Raw genomic sequence first — 16,351 nt, forward strand, 5'->3', positions numbered from 1 at the left:
TTCTTTGAAACAGTCATCAAGGCCATTGACGAGGGGAAGGTGGTCCACACAGCCTACCTGGACCTCGCAAAAGCCTTCGATACAATACCCCACTCGGGCATTATAGATAAGCTCACCAGCTTAAATATAAACCCCTATGTCACTAGATGGGTTGCAAACTGGCTCAAGGACAGAACCCACATGGTTAGAATTGCTGGAGCCATGTCAGACTCCAAACCAGTTACAAGTGGCGTCCCACAAGGCTCAGTCTGGGACCTCTCTTGTTCGGTATATATTTCTCGGCGGTACAGGCCAACACAAAAGGACTGTGGCTGACCAAGTTCGCAGATGACTGCAAACTGGGCGCCATAATCAACTCTCCAGCCGACACAAGCATCCTCCAAAAGGGCCTCATAGAAACAGACAACTGGTGCCAGAGCCATGGCCTCAAGCTAAATGCCAAAAAGTGTATAGTCATCCCCTTTGGCAAAAACAAAGTGCCCACAAATTACCACATAGGTGGTAATCCATTAAGTACAGAAGAAGTCATTAGGGACCTGGGGACCCAAGTTGATAGCAATCTCTCATTTGACAACCACATGGCCAAAGTGGTTAGAAAAACATTTTATATAGCCCACCTAATCATGAAGGAATTCACATCTAGATCAGGGGAGATCATCGTACCTCTTTACTCATCCCTCATCAGGCCCATAATTGAGTACAATGCCCCTTTTGGGATGTACCTTACCAGACACCTGCAGCAACTGGAAAGACCCCAAAAGTACCTCACCAAGAGGATCAAAGGGCTCAAACAGATGCCATATGCTGCCCGGTTAAAGAAACTCCAGCTCTACTCAGTGGCATACCGCCTGCTCAGAGGCGATCTGTGCCTGACGTATAACGCCATGTCCAACCCGGAATTAATGGACATGCTGCACCTCAGAAAATCCAAATCCCATCGAGCTACGCGCTCGAGAGACTTGAACCTCAGCACTGAAATAAATAGGACATGCTGGAGGGACAGATTCATAACCCAGAGGCTCCCTTCACTCTGGAATAAAATCCCAGTCCAGGTTAGGCAGAGTCCCACATTGACTCTCTTCAAGAGGAATCTTGATGAGTGGATGGGAGATCGTAAGTTTACCCCGGCTATCACTTCTGTGTCACTGTTAGACAGAGGCACAGTATACTAACCTCAAAAAAAGGCATAGCAAAATTAATTTAAAATGGGTGGCAAAAGCCAAACACACTCTGGCTAGGCTTATAAATGCCCTAGGGCAGATAGCCTAGTATGAACCTATGAACCTATGAACCTATGAAATCTGCAGTGGGAGTGACAGATGCGTTTACGGTGGAGGTGGGATTACATCAAGGATCAGCTCTGAGCCCTTTCTTATTTGCAATGGTGATGGACAGGTTGACAGATGAGATCAGACAGGAGGCCCCATGGACTATGATGTTTGCAGATGACATTCTGATCTGTAGTGAGAGTAGGGAGCAGGTTGAGGAGACCCTGGAGAGGTGGAGATATGCTCTACAGAGAAGAGGAATGAAGGTCAGCAGGACTAAGGCAGATATATGTGTGTGAATGAGAGGGAGGATAGAGGAATGGTGAGGATGCAGGGAGTAGAGTTGGCAAAGGTTGATGAGTTTAAGTACTTGGGATCAACAGTTCAGAGTAATGGTGACTGTGGAAGAGAGGTGAAGAAGAGTGTACAGGCAGGGTGGAATGGGTGGAGAAGAGTGTCAGGAGTGATTTGTGACAGACAGGTACCAGTAAGAGTGAAAGGGAAGGTCTACAAGAAGGTAGTGAGACCAGCTATGTTGTATGGGTTGGAGATGGTGGCATTGACAAAAAGGCTGGTAGTGGCAGATTTAAAGATGTTAAGATTTGCACTGGGTGTGACAAGGATGGACAGTATTAGGAATCTGTATATTAGAGGGTCAGCTCAGGTTGGACAGTTTGGAGACAAAGCCAGAGAGACGAGATTATGTTGGTTTGGACATGTGCTGAGGAGGGATGCTGGGTATATTGGGAAAAGTATGCTAAGGATGAAGCTACCAGGTAACAGGAAAAGATGAAGGCCTAAGATAAGGTTTATGGATGTGATGAGAGAGGACATGTAGGTGGTTGGTGTAACAGAGCAAGATGCTGAGGACAGGAAGAAATGGAAACAGATGATCCACTGTAGTGAACCCTAATGGGAACAGCCAAAAGAGAATAAGAAGATTCTAAAAGTAATATAGTTGATATCTGCCCTCATTACCCTGCTAAAATAAATATGCAATGAGGCACAAGAGGTTATGTTAGCATCATCAGCATCAACAACCCGCTTTTCTTCCCATTTTCTACATGAGGTTGGGATGTCATGTTAACTGTCCCCATCTCCCTGTTCAATGCCATGCTCCTACCTTCTTCGACACTCATGCCTGACTGTTGCATATCTTCTGTCACACAGTCCATCTACCTCTTTGCTGAATGTCCTCGTATCCTCTCACTGTCTTCCTATCTGTCCCAAATCTTCTTCAACAGATTGTCTTTTGTTTTCTGTGCATGTGTCTGAACCACCATAATCTGTTCTCTTTGATCTTTTCTGCAATTGGATTTACTTTGGCTTCTGCTCGTATACCCTCATTTCTTCATCTGTCCAAGTGTACACCCTACTACCCTTCTCAAGCACTTCATTTACATCACCTCTAGCTACCTCATCTTCTCTGCCTTTAATGCCCAAGTTTCTGAACCATACAGTAGTGCTGGTCACACTACTGTTTTGTACACCTTACATTTCAGCTTCCTTAGCATTCTTCTGTAATATACTTCACCTGAAACTCTATACCAGTTGGCTGCAGTCTCTTTGATTCTAGCGTTGACTTCTTCACTCAGACCTCCCTTCTCAACCACCCCCCAGATACATGAAGCTGTTAACCTGTTCCACTATCTTCTCTTCTATCTCCATTCTCAGCTTACTCTGATTTCCCCAATTTGTTGCCATTACCACTGCCTTATCTGTATTTAGTTTCATCCCATGTGCCTTCAGTTTTGCATTCTATCCCTCTAGTTCTTGCTGAGAGTCTGCCAGTAATGCCACATCATCTGGCATACAACATCTTTCTTGATCTGTCTCCTCCGACCTGTTTGCTAATGTAGTCTAGCAGTGGGTTCAGAGCTGATCCCTGGTGCATATCCACTCCCACTGGGAACCCTTCTATGTGACCCAACACTGTTCATACTTGAGCCATTGGGTCCTTGTACATAGCCTGCACTTATTCTATCAATGATTCTGGGACTTTGAGCCACTGCAGTACTCTGCAAATCAGCTTCCTTGGGACCTTGTCATATGCTTTCTCCAAATCTAGGAAAGCTCCATTAGACCGTTTCCTCATCTCTAGCTTCTTTTCAACTATCTATCTCACTGCAAACATTGGGTCAGTTGTGCTGCATCCAAATCTGAATCCTAACTGCTCATTTCCCATCTTACTTTCTACTATTCTATATATCTGTTTATCAGTAACCCTCTTCAGAACTTTCATGCAGTGTGACAGGAGTTTGATATCTCTGTACTGCCTACAGTTGTGGGTGTCCCCTTTGTTTTTGTAGACTGGCATGTGTATGCTTATTCTCCAGTTGTCTAGGATACACCTTTATCTCCACACTGCTATGAATACCCTCGGGAGCCATTTCTCCCCTATCTCACCCAGCATCTTTATCATATCTGCTGTGGCCTCATCTGAGCCTGCTGCTTTCCCTGACTTCATTTCTTTAGTACTGTTCTTACTTCCTTTAAGGTGGGCTCCTTTTCTTCTCTCGTTGTACGTAGTGTCTGGAGCAGTACAGTTTATGTGGGGTTTTCTTCATTCAGAAGTTGCTGCAAGTATTCCTTCCACGTCCTGTGGACTAGTGAGCAGGTTATTGCTGGCAACCCTTATGAAGGGTGTCTGACTGTCTTCATTATCTTTTTGTCTTTGTCTTGCAGCCTGATATAGTTTCTTTGTGCCACCTACTGTGTCACTTTCCAGAAGATGGTAGAGTGCCTCCAATGCCCTGTTCTTTGCTATTGCAACTCCTTTCTTAGCTTCTTTGTAGGCCAACCAGTATTCCTTTCTACCCTGGTCTGTCTTTTCTATGTCCTGCTTTTTCCTGCACTCCTTCTTTCTTTTGTTGACTTTCTGGACTTCTGCAGTCCACCACCAGCTTTCCTTATGTACCTTATTTCCATAACTGGCTCAGCCACATATCTGTTCTGTAGTCCTCACACATGCTGTTTTGAGGTGCTGCCATTCTTCTTCAGCTCACCCTATTTCCTTCTCCTCTTCTTGGGGTGCTAGAGCCCTGAACAATTCCTTGAACTGTTGTGATTTCTCTCCAGTCAACTTCAAGGACTCCAGCCTGGTCTCTGTTGACTTTAGAGCCTTCTCTGACCACTGCTTGCAGCTGATTGTGGCAACTAGTGGTTTATGCTGTGGGCTGACTGTTTCACTGGGGATGACTTTGCAATCATTAATTTTATGCCAGTGTCCTTTCCTTACTAGGAAGAAGTTTACCTGAGTTGCATGTTGGCCACTCTTGCATGTGAACTTGTGACTGTCTGTTTTTCCTGAACTATGTGTTGTCTACTGTCAAGCCATTTGCCAGACAGAAGTCTAGAATGGCATCTTCTTCTTTATTCTTATTGTCCCACCTATGTGGACTCAGGCTGTCCTCATATCCTGTTCTGTCTGTTTTGATAAGTGCATTCAAGTCACCCATTAACACCAATTCATGTTGTCCTGCTTTATCTAGTAGGTTCTGCAACTGCTGTACAAATCCACTGTTTTCATTACTATCATAGCCATACCGTGGAGCATAGGCTGAGATTATGAATACTGCCCTATCATTAGGCTGGAGTCTGCTTGCTATGAGTCTGTCACTAATTCTGATGCCATCCCTCACTACATTCTGAAGCCTCTCCCTCACCACAATTCCCACACCATTTCTAGCCTGTCTTCCTCCTGAGTAGTAGTCTCTGGATACTAAGGCAAGTATCTTTACTGCACTGCCCTTCCATCTTGTCTGTTGAATACATAGGATGCCCAGCATCCTCCATACCATCATGTCATCCACTTCCAAGCTGCATCCTGTCAGTGAACCTACACTGAGTGTTCTTAGTTCATGTTTGGCAGGTTGGTTAGTTTTACATCCAGCTTTCACTCAGCAGAGTTATTCCATGTAACCCAGGTTGGGCAACTGGACATCAACTGACAGTAGCTTATTAGCCTAAAGCTTCTGGGCTTTATGGTGGGCACATACTGACCAATAGGGGCACATACACTCCTCTCACCATTAGCATGGGTCCCTTGCAATGGTCAAAGTAGGCTGGGCCCTCAATGCACATCACCGGTAACTACCCATGCCCATTTTGGCGACATTAGTCAACATGACCAAATCACCTAGAGCCATATTTTAGACCATTGAATGGCTATATGCATGGTAAGAGGTTATGTATGGTAGAGATGTTACCGTACGTCAAGAGGTGTAAAGAAGCACAAAGCCCAAAAGCAAATCTGTCCATAGGTGTATGCTAATATCTAAACCATGCACACCCTACTTGCCTTATTGCACTTATAAAATGGGCATCGTATTTTTCTGCTGTTTGGATTTTATGCTTTGTAGTTTATGTATGATAAGTATGTGCTTTATTGTATAATTTAATGTAAAATATTCCCTTTGCTCACTTTAGGTAATTAATAACTATTCAGGGTTATAACATTTTAAATGTGCAGAATGTTGGTATGAGATTTTACAGAAGTCATTTAAGGGGACATTTGTCAAACTACTGTGTCCTGTTGCACATTGCAGTTTATGCATAGGTGCTGACAGTAATACCTCAACAGACTTCTGACAGGTGAATGGGTCAAAATGAGGAGATCTACATAGCAGTACCATAGTGCTTCATAAACATGCCTACTGTTTTTCAGACAACACAGCCTCAAAGCTGTTCACAAGAATAATCATTCCAGTGGCAATTTCAATAATTGTAAGACATATATATGCAAGCAGTTATGCTTCCCCTCCATCATTTTTAAGATGGTTTAGCTGAAGGCATACTTATTGCATCCTAGAAATATTCATATGGGTAATAATTTTGGTGACAACTCCCAAAACAGAAAAATGTGTATATTGAGAGAGTAATGCTCCTCCCACAAGGTAAAATGATGATTAAGCTTGTTGCCTTTATTATATTGGGTTTCACTGGTAATTTTATGTATATATTACTTGTATTTGAGTATGTATTTGTATTCATGTAATGCTTTATTTTTGCTTAGAGAATGGGTAAACTTTACAATAGCACCCTGACTGGAGAACAAATGTTCTCCAGCAGGGTATTAATGTAGAAGTAATGGCCACTGAAAAATGAGTCCACCACTTCACAGCAGCATATCAAGCTGCTGTGGAGCTCGGACAGAAAAAAACTAACATCCTCCATTATTTTACACTCACTAAGCAGTGCTTCTGATGTTTAGAGAGTGTAAAATGTGAAAAAAAGGTGTGTGTGTATGCATGCATGTGAATGTCAGTGAGATAATTCGAGCCATTATTTTACACTCGCTAATCAGCACTTTTGCTGTTTAGCGAGTGTAAAAAAAATAAATAAATGGAAAAAAGTGTATGTGTGTGTATGTATGTGTACGAGCAGGTTTATGTTTATGTATCTGTGTGCGTGAATCCATGCATGAATGCAGTAGAGACTGTGTGTATATGTACGTGTGTGTGAAACAGAAGAGACTGTGTATGTGTGTATGAGAGACAGTGAACTGTGAGATCGATGGAGCTATTATTTTACACTCGCTAAGCAGCGCTTTTGTTATTTAGCAAGTGTAAAGTAAAAAATAAAACTTAAAATAAAAGTTTGTGTGTGTGCGTGCGTGCGTGCGTGTGTGTGTGTGTGTGTGTGTGTGTGTGTGTGTGTGTGTGTGTGTGTGTGTGTGTGTGTGTGTGTGTGTGTGTGTGTGTGTGTGTGTGTGTGTGTGTGTGTGTGTGTATGCCTATGAGTGAGAATGTATGCATGTATGAAAGCAGAAGAGGCTGTGTGAGTAACAGACAAAGAGAGTGAAGAGTAAGAGTGATCCCTGGCAACAGTAGCAGCAGTTAAGAGGTCTGCATACGACTACATACAGTACCTCTCAACTGTACAGATTTTCGCAGAGTGTCCAGATTTTTGCCTCATATTTTTGGTATGGTCCTCATAAAATCTTGGTTTTCTGGTAAATTACTGGCAAAGCATTGAGAACTGAAGTCAGAAATGAAATGCATTTGAATTTCAGACTTCATTCTCTTCAGAAAATCCATGCTAATGCAAAACCACTTATTCTATCAACTTCCTATGTTTGTAAAAGCAATTTTTAAAAATTGTCCCTATTTTTGGGCCTGTGTTCCCCCATTATTTATGGCTTTATCCAGATTTCTTGTTGTTAGAAGTTGAGAAGTATGCTCTTGACATCTTAACATATGTTTTTTTATAATTATTTGATGTAAAATGCTTCTTCCAACAGCATGAACATATACTACAGCAAGTCTGAAACATTAGGCGGAGGTATTTTACATAAAAAATTTATAAAAAAATAATATAGTACTTAAAAAAAGTAAGTAAAACACAACAATTTTACAGACAACCCATTCTCTAAGTGCAATAATGCCCTCCAGGGAGTGTGTTAATGTGTAATTAATGCCCTTCCAGAGGTGTAGAGGCCCTCCACTTGTGGCATCAGGCCTCATAACACCCCAGGCAGGCTTTAATTACACATTAACACAAAACCTGTCAGGCATTATTGCTTGCATATTTCTTCTTCCTTTTCATAGTGAACTTTAAGGCAAACAAAGAGTATTTCTGCTGTATCTGTGTGCATCTAATTTGACTTCTACACTAGAGCGGCTGTTTATTGTTGCTATGTGGTGCCAGTTTTTGCTCACATTATTCACTTCCTCTCCCTTTCTATACTGTTTCTGCTTTCTTTTGCTAGGATTTCTGTTTTCAGTTTCTTTAAGAGGTCATTTATTTTTACATTTTTGGTTGTCTTTTAGTGTTCTTGATCAGGTAATGCTCAAATTTGTGCTTTAAGTGTGTTTTACTACTGTACAATTTATTTATTTACTTATTTATTATTTGCCTTTATTTATTGGGAACTCTACGAAGACATTTTTCAGCAGAGGCCCAGGGAAAAACGCATTACATTACATCCAGACCCAGAGACTCCCCAGACTCTGGAATAGACTACCCATACATGTCAAGCAGAGCTCCTCTTTGGCCCTCTTCAAAAGGAACCTTGACGATTGGATGGGAGATAGGAAATTCACCCCAGGGATCAAGTCAGTCACCCTGCTAGACAGGGGTCTGGGGAAGTAAATATTGTGGGAAGAAATATCCAGGGAATTGTTACGGCTAGCCTTGTATAGGCCCTAAGGCTGATAGCCTAGTACCAACCTATGACCCTATGAATAAACTAACAGTAAAATGTATTATATGACAATCATGGTTATAGAACTTAACTGGAGATCACCACACTATATACATTCTGTAGTATTTACAGCATATTAAGCTGAGACACATCTATTGAACATTGTATATACAGAATGTGAAACATACACATCAATAAAACAATCAGCATTATTTAAAAATGTATGTGCATAGTATAATTTTAGCACACGAAGAGCAAATAAGACATATGCATATTTTATCCGAACAGTTACATTCACTTGAGACCTATAACCAGGATTTCTTTAATAAATGTGTTAGAGTTTTGTTATATTTATTTGATTTGATTTCATGAGTAGTGGAATTAGTAATACAGTTGGTAGAAGGGCAGGACTGTTTATTGATAGGTATGATTTCATTGGGAATGTAAATTATAGACTGAATAAGATTTAGAATAAGAAGGGGGAGTCTTAGTAATGAGGCTGTTACAAGTATATGACCATTTTCTTGAGAAGTTTGTCTTCAAAGAGATTTTAAATTGTACATAAAATGAGGTATTTCTGATATCTGTTAGGATTGAATTCCACAGTTTAGCAATGTACACAGAGTGCAGACATTCACTGTCCAAATTTTTAGGTTTCTGAGTAACTACTAGTTTTTTTTAGTCAGCGCAGTTCTCTGGGAGCATGAGTACCAGTATAATTACTGACTGATGGCAGGCTACAGAGGATGTTGTAGGTAGTTTTAATATAGTACACTTGAACATTACCTAGCTCCAGTCAATTAAAGGAGAAAAGTACCATGTATTGATGTGCTTGGTTAATGTGGTTTCTTGCAAACTTTGCAATGTTATAAGACTAGCTGAGAGGACTGCAGGTTAGTGAAAACGTATGAGTCATATGGAGATTAATGAACAGATAGGTCTGAGCTGTAGTCTTACATACAAATTTTGTTAGAAAGGTTTCACTTTATAAAGAAATTATAGTTTATGGTTAGTTTTTTAACTGTATTTTGAATGTGCTGACTAAATCATAATCTATGATCTGTTATTATTCCCACTAGTTTTGTATTTTGTATTAGCTCAGTTCAAGGATTATTGATTGTTAATATTTGTTTGGATTTAGTAGTAGTTTAGACTGTTCTAGCCAGTTTTTATTTTTTTTATAAAGGAATGCTGCAGACCATCTTTTAGCTGTTTGACTGAAGAGGCTGAACATAGAAGAGCTAAGTCATTTGCATATTAAATTAGATTTCCTGGGTCAAAAATGTATGCATTTTATTTATAAATACATTTAACAGTAAAGCTCCTAATATTGAACCTTGTGGTGCATCTAATATTATTTGATAGCAAATCGACAGTTCATCAGTCCAATGTACACATTATGTTAGGTGGCTATAGTAACGTGTTTGTGATGCCTAGTTCCTTGAGATGAAATAATAGTATGGGATATGAAACTGTTTCAAAAGCTTCGGACAGATATAAAATATGAAACAGATCATTTCACATTAATTTTGTCTGTCATGACTATACTTTTAAAAAGTAATGTTTCTGGTCTAAATCCATACTGTGTTGTAGAAAGGAACTTGTTCTATTTTAGATAGTTAATCAACTGTAGGGGAACAAATTTCTCTAGAATTTCAGATTGAGGGGGCAGGATGGCTATAGGTCTGTATTTGCTAGTTGAAGAGATTGGCCCCCTTTTTTTAAAGGAGTAATATAGGATTGTTTCCAGAGTCTGGGGCAACACCCTTTTGGAGAGAGCAATTTATGATAGCAACTATAGCTGTTTAACATGCATCACAGTCTCAATGCCTGCTTCATTCTCTGTCTCATTTACTATAATTTTGTGTACAGACATAGCAATATACTTAAGTCGGGCGGTATTTCTAATGCTTGTTTTTTTCTTTTAATTTACTATAATTTGTAAGTATTTTTGGTTTGGTAGTTTTTTCCCTGCTAATGAATGACTTTTCAAGATGGTGGCAGTTTGCTGGATTTAGAAGTCTGTAAGACAGAATGAATCTGTGACTGAAAGTAAGGCCCAGTTGACCTGCACTAACTTCTTCCCAAGTATGGGAAAGCTGTGATGCAGAGTTTGATAGCAATCTGAATCAGTTTCCTTGCCCTTTTTATAATATCACATAACTACCTGACACTATAGAAAGTAAAAAGTTCAGAATCACCTCAGAAGTAAAATACAATTTATTCCTATGACAGGCTTGAACACCTATGAATACAATACCTTGGATTGCACCTAAAGCCATCTTTGGACCTACAAAGCTGATGTAAGTTTTTTTTTTTCCACTTGCTCTAACTATCTCAGTGCTGTTTAACAGTTCTTTGATGCCTTCATTGATTTGTTTGAATGTATCACTGCTTTTCAGCCTGCACTTGTTAAAGAAATGTCATCTGTTTGTTACGGTACTGCTCTTAGGTCATTTCCTAATCTCCTCTGATACTGCAAAAGCTGTTCTGAGTTTGCCAAAGTTCTCCCGAGAATGCAAAATTATTTCTAATGTTTACAAAGTTGTTCTGTGTTTGTAGAAGTTTTCCTATGTCTGCACACATTTTTTTTGTATTTCGCAGGGTTCGTGAACTTATTTCCAAGGGTTCCTGATACTGAAAAAATTCTACTTTTTGTTATAAAGCATTTGTTCCTGCACTTGAGCTCAAAACCAGTTTGTTTTACATTAAGAGGATTTATTCTGCACCCTGGTGGGGGAAGAAGGCTGATTCAACCCATCTGAGTTAGGAAATGCTGGTGAAAGGCTTATTGTGTGTTCATCTGATTGGCCTGAGGGCTTAACTGTGTAAAAGTCTTTCATCCTGCTGATATAAAAGCCTTGTATTTGCATGATGTGCAAGTACAGTCACCCATGCCTTATATGTATGCAAACCTCTCCAGTTTAAAATCCTCTATAGGAAACAGTCTTCATAGTCTCCCACTGTTCATGGCTGCTCAAAGAGTTGACAATTTTTGCAGAGGACAGCACCACTGCAGATCCTTCTATAGTATACTACTAAACACTCTCACTTAGACCTTTAAGTAACTCTCCCCTACTCCTTCCCATCTACTAAGTATGTGGTATAATGGATGGGTGCTTCCTTGGCATTTCTTTTACTGACCTGGTGGATATGGGCATCCTGAGGTAGTGTAGTGACAATCTCATGTTCACTGACAACCATTTAATTTTAGAACAGACAAACACAGTGTGTGAGAGATGTAGACACACAATGTCATTGGAGGCAAAGCTCTCACATACTCACAAGAAAAATGCAAACCAGGTTGCCAGCAATGCACCCAAAACACTCACTGCCAACACTAAGTAACAAACCCATAGAATCACATATGTAGAGGTACTCACATGTAATCTACCAAATCCTCAAAGAGCTCCCAAAAGCATCTCTCAGTGGTCCCATGCAGACTCAGTAAGACAGCACCTTACATAACACATAACTCTGAAAATCATAGTAGCCCCCATTCCAAGCCCATAAGGCAACACAACACACAGCCAAACATTCTAGTTACTAGAGATTCCATTATGAAACATACTGATTCCCCCCTTACCACAATAAGCTAGGAGAAGATCACAGTGAGCTGTCCTTCTGGAGCTAGGATCCACCAGATTACACATGCACTTAGAACTTTAAACCACAAGTACCAGTATGATACGATCATAGTCCACATAGGCATAAATGACCTAAAACATACCTCACTGGACTATATAAAGAGAAAGACATGATGGAGCTCTCTGAATATGTGTCCCAAGTGGCTATGAATGTAGCCCTGAGTAACATCCTGCCTTCACCAAGGATGATGCCACAGTACCAGCAAAAAATGATTGACTTTAACAATTGGCTTAGTTTCTGGTGTCAGAACAAGGGGATCCAATATCTGTCTACCTGGTGAGACATGATCAATAAACCACAAAGCTTTACCAGAGACAGTTTGCACTTGTCATCGTTTGGCTTCCAGATACTGGCAAAAACTTTATCTATCCCCATAGTGCTTTTTTTAGGTTTTGCCAAGTTGTTAAACCCTGCAACATAACAGAAATCATGCACAACCACCCAAAGGTACTGCTACTCAATGCTAGGAGTTTAAATAAAAAACTGCACTCCCTGGAAGCAGTCCTAAACCTATAGGATGCAGACATATGTGCAGTCACAGAAACACGGTTCAGATCCATGGAGAGAACCCTGGTTATCAAAGGCTACAATGGCTTTGATACATTTCTATCCACTTCAGCTCAGAATAAAACAAGGGGTAGAGGTCTCTCAGTGTTCATAAAGGACACGTGCACTGCTAGACTGGTCTAACAACATGAATTGTTTGAGCTGCTCCATGCCCAAATAACCATAGGTGTGACCCTCTATCATAACCTTGCTAACTACAGGTCCACTAACATGAGTCTGGAAAACCACACCTCCTACCTAAATCTAATGGAATCTCTTAACATTCAGGCTAACACCATACTTTTTTTGAAAAAGGTTTTATTAGATTTTAACTAAACAAGTCGATCCTGGCAATAATATTTAGAAATTTGTGAGCATAAGAATATGAACAAGAAGAAACCAGAAAAACTATTTACAAGAGTGTCTACTAACAATCTCAGAAAGTTCCTATACATTACAATTGATATGAGTATAGCAATTTTTGTTTATCAAACAGTTCCTTGAAATTTGTGCATGTATTATAGTAGCAGGTGATTCTAGTAGATGTTGATTTAATGGTGATAATTTCCAGATGACATACTTCAGTTGTAATATTTGTGAATTCTTTGAAAGAGAGTTTAGTGTCATTCTTCCAATTCTTGGCTACAACTTTCTTTGCAATTAACAAAATGGACAATAAAAGAGAGTATTTCATTCTTTTAACACAAACAGGACTAGGGTATTAAAAAGAATTAATGACTTAAATAAAACAAAATTGTCCCAAAATAAAGCCTATAAAAATATATATTTAATATTATTCCAATAAGGTGTAAGAACGTGTTGCCAACCTGCTTTAAGCACCTGTTTACATCTCCAACAAACTTGCTCTTTTTAAACATTAAGTAAATTTTATGAGGTGTGAAAAAAGATCTATGTAAAAGTTTCCAAGTAAAAAGTTTCCATCTAAGAGAAGATGTCTTTTTAAAAGACATTAAAAATGTTTTTTTTTTTATCCTCTTCATCTGGAGAGCTGTTATTAATGTTCCAATAATTGTCATTGCATCTTTTTGTTTCTTTCCTCATCACTCTATATAATTTGGATAAGAGACCTTCTCCTACTGTGTTTTGTTGTATTAATAACATTAAAAACTCGATTAATTTTGGGATAATATTTCTTAACCTTGGTTGCATTAACTTAATTTTATCCTCTACATATTCTCTGCAAGATTGCACACCCAACAACATATCTTTGCTTAAATCGTATTTACTTATGATATAATCAACAGAACCCAGTTTTTCATTATTCATTAATTGAAACCAATATATCAGGCTTTTTTTCTTTAAATGTAATTATTGTATCTAACTTTGAAGTGTAAATATTATTTTGAGTACATGCTATAGGGAAAAGAAGAAAAATCCATGCCTTATATGTTGGATTTCTATAAATTAAGTTTATAAAGGTATTTAATATAGTAGAAATAAAATAGAAATCAGTTGTCTGGTGACTCCTTTCTGAAAAGTAATATTTTAGCAACCACTGTGAACTTTTGTGTAGTATAAGATTATGATTAGAGTTTATGTTATGTTATGTTTAAATTTTATGGAAATGCATCCTAGAAACTCTTTCCACCTGGCTGTGTAAATATTATTTATCCAAAGAGATATTGTTTATATAATTGATGATAAAAAATACAATTCTAGATCTGGTAGTCCAATCCCTCCTGATGTCCAGTACCTTATATGATGATTTAAGGCAATTATTGGTTTGTTGGAGAACCAAAGACATTTTAAAATTAATGTATTAAATTCTTGAATACATGTTTTAGATGTAGGTAAACATAATGATTGAATAACATAGAAGATTTTTGGTAAAACAATCATTTTGATTAGAGATAGTCTATCTTCCACTGTGAAGAAAAAAATGTTCGATTTAGGCTAACACCATAGTAGAAGAGGGATTATCTATAATCAAAATTATTATTTTACCAAAAATCTTATGGGTTATATAAGTAGGGTTAGTCTCCCAGTTATATAAGACTAACCCATAAATCACTAGTGTGAAGGTTTTTGGACTTGGACAATGCAAACTCCCTGGAGCAGCTAGTTAGCTCACCAACTATAGATACAAATATCCTAGACCTAGTACTCACAAACATGGGGAGATGCTGCTCCCTCCTGTGCATTAACTCCTCCCTGGTAAGATCTGACCACTCCTTTAGTATTAAAACTAACCTAGAACCCCATCAAACTTCAAACCTGTTAAAAATTTTGCTAGGCCAATTACCTCAAAACTAAGTGACAGCTTATTAATTATATTATTCAAACCCAGATGACACTGAGGCCTGTTCTGTGCTAAACACAAAAACACTGAATAACCACATCCATAGCTGCATATGACTACCTGTTCAAGTCAAATATTTGATTACTCCCAAGAATAAACTACCCTGGTGGAACCATAGCATAAATAAGCTATTCAACAAAAGGAAAAAAAGTATTCTCCAAAGCCAAGAAGGAACAGACAAAACAGTGCAAAAAAGCACTCACCAGTGTAAACAAATGAATTAGAGAGTTGGTCATATCTTCCAAAACAACCCATAAGGCAAAAATATCCTTCTAGACAAAAGATAAACAGGAGGCTTTTTTAATTATGTTCGTGACCTCAGGGAAAACGCTTAGCAATGTGCTGAGTTAATCATGAACAGCAACTCTTGCACCCCACCTGAAGCTATAGCAAACCTGCTGGCAAACAAGTTAAATTCAAACTGCCCCCAGTCACCTCCTACCACACCCAAAGAAATACCCACAACCATCCCCCTACCGGTCATTACAATGGAACAGGACCTTACTGCACTCAGTAAAACCAAAAACACAGCCCCCATGAGTCCTGTCAACATTCCAGGATGCTTTTTAAATAGCTTAAAAAAGAATCAGGGCCACTAGAAAACTCTTTAACCACAGCCACTGGACAGGCTTTGTCCCAGAGGAATGGAGGACTGCAACAGTTATCTCTTTACCAAGGGGGGGCCTATCAAGTGACCCAGGTAGCTACAGACCCATAAGCTTGAACAGTCTTAGCAGCAAGACAATGGAGCAAATTATCATACATCTGATCAATAACAACATAAGAAATCTCCAAACACTGGACAAGACCCAATTTGGGTTTGTCAAAGGGAGGTCTTGCCTGCTCAATCTGGTGGACTTCTTCAAGAAAGTCACCAGGTCCATGGATGAGGGTAAAATGGCACACACTGCTTATGAAGACCTGGCCAAAGTATTCAACATAGTCCCCTACTCAGGAATCATAGATAAACTTACTCAAGTAGGCATAAACCCCTACATCATCAGATGGATAGCAGACTGGCTTACTGACAGGACACATGTTGTCCGAATAGGGGAATCCACTTTGGGGGAATCCACTTATGATAAGAAACCTGTTACGAGTGATGTTCCCAAGGGCTCAGTCATGCAACATCTTCTGTTTGGTATGTATTTCTCTGAAGTGAAGGCCAATGTTGGGGGCCTCTGGCTCACCAAGTTCACTGATGACTGTAAGCTGGGAGCAATCACTGTATTCCCAAACAATGTTCACAGCCTACAAACTGGCCTAAAAATGATAAACTACTAGTGCCAAAGCCATGGTCTGAGACTGAATGCTAAAAAAATGTATAATTGTACCTTTTAATAAATGACTCTGGGACAGGGCTAACTATAACTGTTTGGAGTTTGGCTTTAGAATAATGTTTGGGTGGAGTTGCTACTGAGCATT

This window comes from Protopterus annectens, chromosome 2.part0 (assembly GCF_019279795.1).
Source record: "Protopterus annectens isolate FY-2018-M chromosome 2.part0, PAN1.0, whole genome shotgun sequence".
In the NCBI taxonomy this organism is placed as follows: Eukaryota; Metazoa; Chordata; order Ceratodontiformes; family Protopteridae; genus Protopterus; species Protopterus annectens.